At 49.0% G+C, this 12,152-nt stretch overlaps 1 long non-coding RNA gene and 1 pseudogene across 1 annotated transcript; one reads left to right on the forward strand and one right to left on the reverse strand.

Annotated features, from left to right (window-relative positions):
* Positions 1 to 296: 296 nt before the first annotated feature.
* LOC126080675 (60S ribosomal protein L22-like 1) lies at positions 297 to 967 on the forward strand (annotated as a pseudogene).
* Positions 968 to 1,242: 275 nt separating this feature from the next.
* LOC126079002 (uncharacterized) lies at positions 1,243 to 12,044 on the reverse strand. The gene is made up of 3 exons (XR_007518181.1): positions 11,409 to 12,044; positions 10,020 to 10,132; positions 1,243 to 1,295 (listed from the first exon to the last, which is right to left on the reverse strand). It is a non-coding gene; the product is annotated as an uncharacterized LOC126079002 (long non-coding RNA).
* Between the last annotated feature and the right edge of the window lie 108 nt (positions 12,045 to 12,152).

Here is a 12,152-nt window from a genome sequence, read left to right on the forward strand (position 1 = left end):
GTAGGTGCTCAATAACTATTGTTGAATAAAGTACTACATGGGTAAACAAATGAATTAAATGCTTACTAGTTACCAACTACAGTACACAAAATGCTTTACACAAATTATCTCCTTTTCCCCACACAGTAGCCCTGTGAGGCAGGTATTCAAATTGTCTTCATTTTACAGCTGAGGTTTTAGAAGGAATCTGCTTAACACCACATAGCTTGAAAGTGGCGAAGCTGGGATCTGAATCCAATCTTGCTAATGCCAGAGCCCTGTTTTTTATATCCTGTGTCCATACCCTTTCAGTTAGGATGCATTTGGCTGCAAGTAAAGGCAGAGCCAATTCATGGTGGCTTGGAGCCCTGGTGGTGCAATGGTTAAGCATTCGGCTACTAACCAAAAAGGCTGGCAGTTCAAATCCACCAGCTGCTCCTTGGAAACCCTGTGGGACAGTTCTACTCTGTCCTGTAGGTTCGCTGTGAGTTGGAATCGACTCAATGGTAATAGGTTTTTCAACAAGTGAGCAAAACAGACATTTTATTATCTTCCTTAAGAAATACGGAATTCTCCGGTCTTACTGCCGGATCTCAAAATCGTGCCACAGAACGACAAGAAGGCTAAGAGTTCAACCTGGAACTTTAGTTTGAACCTTACTCATCTAATAGAAGATGGAATTTTTAATTCTGGGAATTTTGAAAAGTTTCTATGGGAGGAAGTTAAAGCCAGTGGAAAAACTGGAAATCTCAGAAATGTTCACACTGAATTCTTCAAGAATGAAATTACAGTTGTTTTTGAGAAACAGTTCTCTAAAAGGTATTTGAAATGACTTACCAAGAAATACCTTAATAATAATCTTCTCGATTGGCTTCATGTGGTTCCATCTGACAAAGAGACTTACGAACTTCATTACTTCCAGGTTAGTCACGATGAAAATGGATCTGAGCTTGAGGTGAAGCCTCCTTTTTATGGCTTTGCTTACTAGTAAAACAAATAGAGCATACAAGAGAAAGAGGCTTCTAGAAATGGACTTTTAATTTATTGGTGAATAAAAAACATCGTATTCTGTAAAGAAAAAGTGTGGAGGTTAGGAGTCACCACTGCCAGAATCTCAACTGGATCATCAAGGTCTCAGGTGCTTCTCATCCAGCAGCTCTGCCTCCAGCCACACATCAGATTTCCCTCATGGTCACAAAATGGTTGCAGCTGCACCAAGCATCCCATCCTTGAAGGACAATTTCCAGAGTTGGAAGGAAGGAGCATGGGACAGAGGTTATCTCTTTGGCGTCTGTTATATGTTGAATTATGTCCCCCTCAAAAAAAAAAAAAAAAAAAAGATATGTTGAAGTCTTAACTCCCTGTACCTGTGAATGTGACCCTGTTTGGAAATAGGGTCTTTGATGATGTTATCAGTTAATATGAGGTCACACTGGTGTAGGGTGATGTGGATTGAATTGTGTCCCCTAAAAATATATGTTGTAAAATCCTAACCCCTATACCTGTGGATGTAATCCCATTTGGGAATAGGGTTTTCTCTGTTATGTGTTTTAAGCCAACCACTTTTGACATATAAAAGGAGCAGATTAGGCAGAGAAGCAAGGAAGCATGAATGGGGGAAAAATAGGTACCACATGGAGATCTCCAAGGAATGCCAAGAATGGTAGAGAAGCTGAGACAAGGATTTCCCCCCAGAGCTGACAGAGAGTCTTCCCCCAGAGCAGGTGCCCTGAATTCAGACTTCTAGTCTCCTCAACTGTGAGAAAATGAATATCTACTCATTAAAGCCACCCAGTTGTGGCACTTCAGTTATAGCAGCACTAAGAGATGAAGACAGGCCCTAATCCCATACAACTGGTGTCCTTATTTAAAAAAACCCACAGAGATAGGGAGACAGAGAAAGGACACTGTGTGAAGCTGTAGCTGTAGGCCAAGGAATGCCTGGAGCTACGAGAAGCTAGGAGAGAGGAATCAGACAGAAGCAACACAGCTGACACCCTGATCTCAGGCTCCCAGCCTCCAGAACTGTGAACCGATAAATTCTGTAAGCTACCCACTTTGTGGTACTTTGTCCCAGCAGCCCTAGGAGACTAAGACAGGATCTCTTTTCATCAGGGAAGAAAAATCTTTCCCAGAAATCCCTTAAACCATTCCTCGGCCAAGGAGGATGGGATTTCCATGTTGGGATTGGGCTGAGCACACCTGTCATGGCATTCAGGGATCTCCACCCCTCGCCTGAGTTGGGGTTCTGATAGCAAGGAAGAACGACACATGGCTTTTGGGCAGACAGGCAACAGTGCCTTTCTCTACAACACCCCCCAACCCATGTCCCAACACAGCACCCTGCATCAGAGCATTCAGAAATACCTGTTGGCTGAGCTATAAACAGGATTGGCGGGGGGGAGGTTGTCTTCCCTGGACTCTGGATTTGTGACCCCAGGTGCCCACCTTTCTTAAGACAAGAACAAGCAGCAAAGGCTTTAACTCCTGCTGGAAGGGAAGCTTGTTGGGCCCCATGGTGAGTCTGCAGGGACAGATAACCTGGAGCAGACAGACAAGTTGGTGGATTTCAAATCCTCTGTAGATTAGGTGCTTGCACCCACTGCGTTTATTGTCCATCTCCTCTCCTCCCTCTCCTTCATGGAGTCTTAACCAGCAGATACCGGTTGGGAGATTGCCTGGAGGCTGGGAGTCTGTATCTTGCTTCAGCAAGAAAGGATATCATGAGGGATTAGTAATGTCTGCTGTGGACACAAAGTGGGGTGGGGGAAGGCAGCAGTGCTGGACTGACCCTTGAGCCTACAGAGGGAATGAACAGCCTCCATGAACAGGGGATGGGCCCAGATGGGGCATGAATTCCCTGAACAAGGATCTGAAGAGGCAGTGGGCCTCAGTTAGGACATCTTGCCCTGTCCTGCCCTTGGGAAGCGACTGCTTCTCTCTGGGCCTTGACTTCCCCAATTGCCGAGGGACAGGCTAGGTGACCACTTAGCCCCTCCCCGCCCTGACATTCTTGCAGTCTCTCATCTTCCAAAGTCCAGTGAAGCCAGCTGCTGTGGTTAATTCCAGCCACCAGTTGTTGCCTCCTCTGTCTTCCAGGGGCAAGGGTGGGTCATGAAGATGCTGCAGTTGAAAATGGCAAGCCAACCCAAAAACCCACTGCCTTCGAGTTGATTCTGACTCAGAGTAGAACTGCCCCGTCAGGTTTCCGAGGCTGTGATCTTTACAGAAGCAGACTGTCACATCTTTCTCCCACGGAGTGGCTGGAGGATTGGAATCCTCAGCGTTTTGGTTAGTAGCTGATCACTTTAACCACTGTGCTACCAGGCCTCTTTAAACAACAAGTTGGAAGCTTTAATTGGGATTTTGTATTAGTTATCTATTGCTGTATAACAAATGACCCCAAAACTGAATGGCTTAAAACAACAGTCCAAAACCAAACCAGGCCAACTGCCACAAAGTCAATTCCGACTCTTGGCGGCCCCTGTTTGTCAGCAGAACTGTGCCCCATAGGGGTTTCAGTGGCTGATCTTTTGGAAGTAGATAACCAGGCCTTTCTTCCGAGGTGCCCCTGGATAGACTCTGGAGTGAAATCGAACTGCCAACCTTTCAGTTAACAGCCAAGTGCTTCTTTGTGCCACCCAGACTCCTAAAGCAAGAGTAAATGTGTATTGTCTTTCATAGTTTCTGTGAGTCAGGAGCTCAGGAGTGGCTTGACCGGCTGGTTCTGACCCAGGATCTGCCATGAGATTGTAGTCAAAATGTTGGCTGGGTAGTGCTCTTTTAAAGAGGTGTCTATATGGGATCACAGACTTGAAAGGTTAGATAGGAAGCTTAGGGGGCAGTGAGTTTACGTTAATGGGGAGGAACAACTCAAAAAAGGAGGATGAGAATGGTTGTGCAACATGAGGAATGTAATCAAAGCGAATGAATTGTACATGTAGAAGTTGTTGAATTGGTGTATATTCTGCTGTGTATATTCTCAGCAACAAAAAATAAATCGCTAAAAAAGAAAAAAAGATGTTGGCTGGGGTTCAGTCTTGTAAAAATGGCATGGTGGCGGGAGAGGTCCTCTAACTTCAGAGGGGAGAGAGGAGAATCAAGATCAGTGTCAACCCAGCTCTGATTCCTGTGAGGCAGGGGTCAGACATGCCTCTACCCTCCAACCTTTTTACCCATTCTTACATCAACCGTCCCTCCCGCTGCACTGTCTACTTCTCTGCTGGGTTGGAGAATTTGTTGCAATGGCCACACAAACCTCACAGACAATACTCACGGTTATGGAGTTTATTAGGGAAGTAACAGATTACAATTCAGGATTAAGGCCGACTCAAGATACAGTTCTTTGGCCAGGACAGCTTCTCTCAGCCATGCCTTTGGCCTCTTGGCCCCTGCCCTGCTTGGGCAAGTGTTACAAAGCTCTTTAGCTCCATCCATAAGTGCCAGAAGGCACCCCGCTCAACCAGTAAGCCTTGGCCCAAAGGCGCTCAGCTCTCTCACTCTGTGGGTCTGCACCCCGACTATAGCCACCTTGCTCCTTAGGCTCGGAAGCCCCCACAGCCATTTCTCTGCTGCACTTGCCACCGCTTCTCACTGTCTCACACCGTCTACAGTGTTACAGTTCTCTGTCTCCTGGGTCTAGAAGATTCTCAGCACAGGGATCCCAGGTCCAAAGAACACACTCCATGTGCTCCACTCCTAGTTCTTCTTACTTGGTGGTAGTGAGTTCCCCCTTCCTACCTCTGGAATGGCTCATTTTAAGTCTAGTAGGATGGCAAAATGGACCAATCCTTTCATTAGGGTTTCATACACCCTATTTGCACGGTCCCATCCCTGCAAAGATTTCATGTACCCTATCTCCATTGTTAGCAAGTTGTCCAATTCCCTTCGTGGGCCACAAGCACCCTTTTGCACAGTCCCACCCAATTACTGTGTGGGAGTTTCAAGACCACACGTAGTTAAAGAGACACATTAAGTACAGGCCGTCCGCAGGTTTTGAATGAGATCCGTTCCTGAGTCTGCCGTTAAGTCAATTTGTAGGGAAGTCTGAACAGGTGCCTACGCTTCTTATTTAGCCTTACTTTAGTGCAAGCAAAGCCTCAAAGGCTTTTCAATGATTTAAAAGCTGCACGTGCAGCAAGTGAGGATAATTGTGATGAAGAATTTCTTCTGAGTAAGGGTTGGTCTAATCCTTTCAAAGGGCAAGTATGAGTTGTCCATAAGTCGGACATTCGTAACCCAGGGACTTACTGTAACTGTCTGTGCAGCAAGCAAGTCATCTGAAGGCTTGGCTGGCACCGGACAATCCTCTTCCAAGGGGGCTCGCTCACTTGGTTAGCAAGTTGGAATTGGCTGGTAGTCAGCAGCCTCAGCTCCTAGGCATGTGGACCTCTCCACGGTGCTGCCTGTGCGTCCTGAGGACGTGGCTGCTAGCTTCCCCCACAGCAAGTGATACAACAGTCCAAGGCAGAAGCTGCAATGTCTTTTACACTCAGGTCTTGGAAATCATAACTCACTTCTGCAGTGTTTTATTGTCACACAGGCCAGCCCTTTTCAGTGAGGGAGGGGGCTATACAAGAGTATGGAGGCCAGGATCATTGGGGCCACCTTGGTGGCTGGCTCCCACACACTGGATAAGAAATCTAGTACTATGGGGGGCTCTGGGAGCCAGGGGTCATGAAAGAAGTCTGACAGATTGAGCTTGGGAAAGAGGGAGCTTGGGAGTGCATTCGCTTACATCAAACTGGGTAGCTTACAACAACCAAATTTTCTTGTCTCATAGTTCTGGAGGCCAGAAGCCCAAAATCAAGGTGTCGACAGAGTTGGCTCCTCTTGGAGGCTCTCCTAGCTTCTGGAGGCTCCCAGAAATCCTTGGCGTTCCTTGGCTCCTACATACATCTCCCCAGCCTCAGCCTCTGTCTTCACATGGCCTTCTCTGTGTGTCTGTGTCTCAGATCTCCCTCTCCCTTCTCTTACAAGGACATCAGTCATTGGCTTTAAGGTCTATTCTAAACCCAGGATGATCTCATCCCAAGATCCTTAATTATATCTGCTAAGACTCTATTTCCAAATAAGGTCACATTCGTAGGTGCCCAGGGTTGGGACATGTACATTTCTTAAATTTTTAGTATGGTAAAATATATATAACAAAACATTTGCCATTTCAACCACTTATACGTGTACAATTCAATGACATTAATTACATTCACCGTCTTGTACAACCGTCACTATCCTTTCCCAAATTTTTCATCACCCTTAACAGAAACTCAGAGGCCTTGGTCGCACAAAATGGTTAAGCACTTGGCTACTAACCGCAGGCTGGTGTTCCAAACCCACCCAGGGGCACCTTGGAAGACAGGCCTGGTGATCTGTCTCTGGAAGGTCACAGCCTTGAAAACCCTATGGAGCAGTTCTACCCTGTATACATGGGGTCGCCATCAGTTGGAATCAACCTGAGGGCAACTAACAACAACAGAAACTCAGTGTCCCTTCAGCAATGCTCCCCATTTTCCCCTCCCACCTGCCCCTGGTAACCACTAATAAACTTTGGACTCTATACACTTGCCTATCCTAGATATTTCATGTAAGTGGGGCCATACAACACTGGTCCTTTTGTGTCTGACTTATTTCACTCAGCATGATGTTCCCAAGTTCAATCCTTGGACATGTCTTTTTAGGAGACACTACTCAACCCACTGGAGCCCTGATGGCACTGTGGTTAGGTGTTCGGCAGCTAACCAAAAGGTCAGCAGTTCAATCTACCCAGCCCTTCCTTGGAAACCCCGTGGGGCAGTTCTACTCTGTCCTATAGGGTCACTATGAGTCGGAATCGACTTGATGGCAATGGATTATTCAACCCACTACAGGAGGTGTCCCAACGATGCTTTGACATAATAACTCCATCTGCTTTGGCCCAGGTGTTCCCTTCACTGGGAGCCTGCTGCCTCTCCTCTGTGCCCCCCAGCGCCTGGCCACCCCCCATCCTTGCCATTATTATTTCCACTGATATCTGCCAGAGGTCCTGTTCTGGCCAGGCACAGAGCTGGGTCCCGGGAGTACAGCAGTTAGAGTTGCCAAATTTAGCAAATAACAATGCAGGATGTGAGTTAAATATGAACTTCAGGTAAACAATGAGTGTAAGTTGGCCCCGTGCATTCTATCTGGCAGCAGCAGAAGAGAGAAACCCAGTCCCTGACGGTGAGGAGCCGACAGTCTAGTGGGGGAGACGGATGGCTTAGATGCTGTGGGGCAGGGGGAAGAATAAGGCATTGGGAGACCCCAGAAAGTGGCTGGCAGCCACATGGAGAGAAAGAGAGAAGGTTTCTGGCGGGAAGTGATAGCTGGAACCTGAAGGGTGTAGAGGAGTCACCTAAGGGGGAAAAAGGTCCAGGTGGCCACAATTGGCAACTGGACCACAAGGTTGGGAGCAGACAGAGGGAGGCTGCCCAGGTAGGCAGGGGCCGGCTCTACAGCCCTTACAGGATTTGGAGCCAGTGAGGAGCTCTAAGTGGTCTCATAAAAACCAAAAAAAACAAACCGGTTGCTGTCGAGTAGATTCCTACAGGACAGAGTAGAACTGCCCCACAGGGTTTCCAAGGGGCAGCTGATGGATTCAAGACGCCAATTTCTTGGTTAGCAGCCGGATGCTTAACCACTACACCACCAGGGCTCCACTGTTCGGATCAGAGGTGCATTTGAGAGAAACACAGGTGTGTGGTATCACAGGAGCCAAGGAAGCAGTGTTTCAAAGGCAGAGGGAGCGCAGAACAGGGCCAGATGTTGCAGGAAGGTCCAGAAAGATAAGGATGGAGCCACAGTGCTGGAGGTATCGGGGGGAGGGGTGGGGGTGGGAACAGAGCCAGGCTGCAGCAGGTGGCATGAGAAGCAAGGAGGTAGGGACAGGGTGGACCACTTTTCCCCAAAGTCTGTGAGTCTGGATGCAAGGCCTGAGAGCCTGCAGGGGCCAGTGGGGAGCAGGGTTGAGGAAGGTAGGGGAAGGAGGGGCCCTGAGGGGGTGAGGTGGCTCAGCCCCTAGGAGGAGGAGGAGGAGGTGTAATCTGGTTCTTTGAGGAAGTTGGGGACTCCCATCTGCCAGCTGATCACAGGGCAATGACTGTCACTCCCCCATGGGCAGAATTTGCCCCTAAGTCTGAGCCTCAGCAAAGAGGATAGCGCAGAGCTCAAGATGCCGCTCCTTTGCCTTGGCTGAGTCAATGAATGAATGAATACTTGGCAGCAATTGAGGGCTATAGAGAGGAAGAGGGCAAAGGGTAGCGTTTGGGGGAAGGGGAGGAGTCCAGGAAGGAGGCAGAAGGAGGGTGGGGGTCTGGGAGAAGGTAGGACAGTGTCGGAGAGGAGGAGAGTGGAGAAGGGGCACCTGGGATCCCTGAGGGGCCCTGGAGCTGTGAGTGAATGATGAGACAGTATGGACAGCCAGACCTATAGGAGCAGGTGTTTGACAGGGAAGGGAGGGAGGGGGATATGTTTTTTTTTGGGGGGGGGTGCTCCTCTCCCGGCCGAGGCCATGCCAGGTGCTTGAGTTCCACCCTATGTCACTGAATTCCCATCACCAGCCCTGGAAGAAGATGTTGCCGCTGATGAAGAGGGTTGTCATTGGTGATTTCATTTTTCAAATAAGGAAATTGAGTATCAGAGAGATTAGGTGCCTTGCTAAAGTTACAAACCCAGTAAGCAGCAGTCAGTTTTGACTCATTGGGACCCCATGTGACAGAGTAGAACTGCCCCATAGGGTTTTCTTAATAATTTATTTTTGTTGTTTTATTTTATTGTATTTTGTTATTGTTGAGTCCCATAGGGTTTCCTAGGCTGTCATCTTTATGGGAGCAACCGCCAGGTCTTTATTCCCCAGAGCCACTGGGTGGGTTCAAACCGCCAGCCTTTCAGTTAGCAGCCAAATGCTTAACCGTTGTGCCACCAGGGCTCTTTATAAGTAGCAGAGTGGGGGTTTAAACTCAAGGCTCATCTGACTGTAAAGCAGGCTCTGTCCTCTACCACAGGAGACCAAGGAAGCCCCCTGCAGGGGAGAGCGCCTGCAAGGGGGGTGGGTAGCCCCCAGGAAGAGGTCACTGCTCTGGGGCAGGGATAGGGCACTGGGCCTCCTCAGGCCTCCCAGTGGCCTGGATGATGTCACCTCCCCAAGGGACCACAGGCCTTGTCTGGTCTTCAGCAAATTCTAGCAGCCTGGGGGGAGGGGTGGCCTGAGTGGGGAGTGGCAGAAGGGTCAGAGGACAAGTGGATCATGGTGGCAGTCATCTGTTCACTGAAAACAGCCAACCATGAAGTCCAATGCAGGTGAGGAGACAGGAGAAGCTAAAACAGGGTTGGGTAGACTGGGCTGCGGCGGGGGGACGAGTAGGGAGATGGGCTGCGGGAAGGGTGGGCCTCATTCGACAGCCCACCCTTCCTTCATGTCTTCGTGTCTCCCTGGCTCTGCACATGCCATTCCCTCTGGTGGCATCTCTTCGCCTCCTTCTTCTTCAAGGGCAAGGTCAGATGCCTCCTCTTCCCACCTTGGCCACCCTCCTCCCACCCTCAGCTCCCTCTTCTGGGCATTAGAAACCAGGCTTTCTAAATGCTGACTAGGGTACAGAGGCTGAAGAGTCACATATTCTAGCTCCTCTATTCACACATTCCTCCTTGGTCTCATCCAGTCTCCCGGCCCTAAGTACCACCATGATGCTGACTGTGCTGAAATCGTGTCTCCAGCCTGGACCTCTCCCCTGAGCTCCAGGCTCTTACTATTCCCCATTGCCTCATGAATGTCTAAAAAACATCTCAAACCCAACCTGGCCAAAATGGAATTCCTGATCTTCCCCCACCCCCACCCCCAACCTGCTCCTACAAAGTCATCCCCACCACAGTTGATGCCACTCCATTTTCCCAGTAGCTCAAGCAAAAAACCTTGAAGGTATCTTGACTCCTCTCTTTTCCCTAACACCCCACATCTAATCCATCAGCAAACCCTGTTGGCTCTGCCTTCAACATGTCCCCAGAATCCTTTCTCCCACCTCTACTGCTACCTTGCTGGTACAAGCACTGTCATCTCTTGCTTTGATTATAGGGTGGTCTCTGTGCTGGTCTTCTTTTGACCTGGTCCCTAGGCTTTCTTCTCAACTCAGCAGCCAGAGTGGTCCTGTTAACATATTAAATAACAATGACAAAACAGTCAATTCCAACTTATAGCAACCCCATGTGTGCAGAGTGGAACTGCACTCTATAGGGTTTTTAAGGCTGTGACCTTTCCGAAGCAGATTACCAGGTCTTTCTCCCAAGGCACCTCCGAGTGGATTCAAACTGCCAACCTTTTAGTGAGTAGTTGAGTGCTTAACTGTGACACTCACAACATGACATATGCCAGTCATACTGCTTCCTCCACTCCAACTCTCCAATCGCCTCCCAGTTCACTCCCAAAGTCTTTCAAAACCTACAAGTCCTAAATGACCTTCCCTGCCTCTGATTTCACTTCCTACCATCCTCCTGCTGGAGCCCTGGTGGCGCAGTGGTTAAGAGCTCAGATGCTAACCCAAAGGTTGTCTGTTAAAATCCACCAGCTGCTCCTTGGAAACCCTATGGAGCAGTTATACTCTGTCCTAGAGGGTCGCTATGAGTTGGAATTGACTCGACAGCAATGGGTTTGGTTTTTGGTATCCTTCTGTGGGCTCACACTGCTCTAGCCACACTGTCCTTCTTGGGTTCCTCAAGCATTGCGGGCATTAGAGATTTTGCACTTGCTGTACCCCTGCCTGGGATGCCCTTCCCCCAGATATCCACAGGAGTCCTTCACCTCCTTCAGATCTTGACTCCAATGTCACCTTCTCATGTTTGCCTTCCCTCAGCATCCTAATTAAAACTATATACCCTGACCTTTCCTGTCCCCTTCCTTGCTTTATTTCCTCCACTGTACCTATATCATCCAACATACTAAGTATTTGACCTATTTATTTAGTTTACTACTTTTTTCTCCCTTCTAGAATACAAGTTTGATGAGGGCAGTATGTTGTCTATTGGTTGTTATTGTTTTCTTTGCCACCTAGAACCAAAAACCCAGTTGCCATCAAGCTAACTCTGACTCATGGTGACTCTATGTGTCAGAGTAGAACTGTGCTCCATAGGGTTTTCAACGGCTAATTTGTACGGAGGAGATAGCCAGGCCTTTCCTGTGAGGCACCTCTGGGTAGACTTGAACTTCCAACCTTTCAGTTAACAGCCAAGGTTTTTAACCATTCGCACCATTCAGGGACTCCCTGCTTAGTACAGACTCAAGCATATGGCAGGCACTCGACAATGCCGATTGAGTTTGGGAGCCACACAGCACACTGAGCACTGAAGATAATAAGCAAAACCCAATCAAGTCCCTGAAGCTTAAGTCTTAGGCAGCGGTTCTGTATTTTTCACGTATATGACCCTACCTGGGGAGCTCTTAGAAGTGAAGACTCTGGCCTCACCCCTGGAGATTCCCGGGTAGCTTCAGAAGTGTGCACGCTGCACAAGTTCCCTGGTGATTCTGACGCAGGTCGTGTGGAGGTCATACTCTCATCTGCAGGTACAGAAATTAACACTCTCTGGGTCCCCCGATGTCTCGTTTAAAGGTACGGTTTAATAGTACCATTCACTCTCTATTAAACAGTTGTTACATGCCTGTCCTCACTGTTTACAAGGAGAGAAGGGCATGAAGCTCTGGGCTTCGACGGCATCTCGCTCCTCTCTGTGTCCCGTGGACTCAGCGTGAAAGTAAAAAAAATTATTATTATTTTTTGTAAATGCGAAAGGCTAGTTATTGCGAGAGCGAGTGAATGGAGGGTGAGTGAATGGTCAGACGACCGACGAATGGAAAAGCAAGACTGCTTAGAAAAGGAATTTCAAGAGCTCAAGATCTAGAAGATGGGAGCGTTTCCAAAGACATCCCCGCCCCGTGCCGGAGAGGGATGCAGGAGGAGCAGGTCCTTCGGAGGTCGTGACGCCGGCTGCTCCCGCCTGGCCCGGGAACACGCGGAGCGCAGGGGCGGCGGGCACACCCACCCGGCTGCCCAGCGCTTCTCCAAGCTGGGGCGCGCGGCCAAGCCCGGCGCGGCCGTTGTCATAGCTACAGACACAGCCCAGCGAAAAGGGGGCGGGCCCCAAGCCGATACGTCATTCCTAGCGCGACGCTCCTC

This window comes from Elephas maximus, chromosome 7 (genome assembly GCF_024166365.1).
Source record: "Elephas maximus indicus isolate mEleMax1 chromosome 7, mEleMax1 primary haplotype, whole genome shotgun sequence".
Taxonomy (NCBI): Eukaryota; Metazoa; Chordata; class Mammalia; order Proboscidea; family Elephantidae; genus Elephas; species Elephas maximus.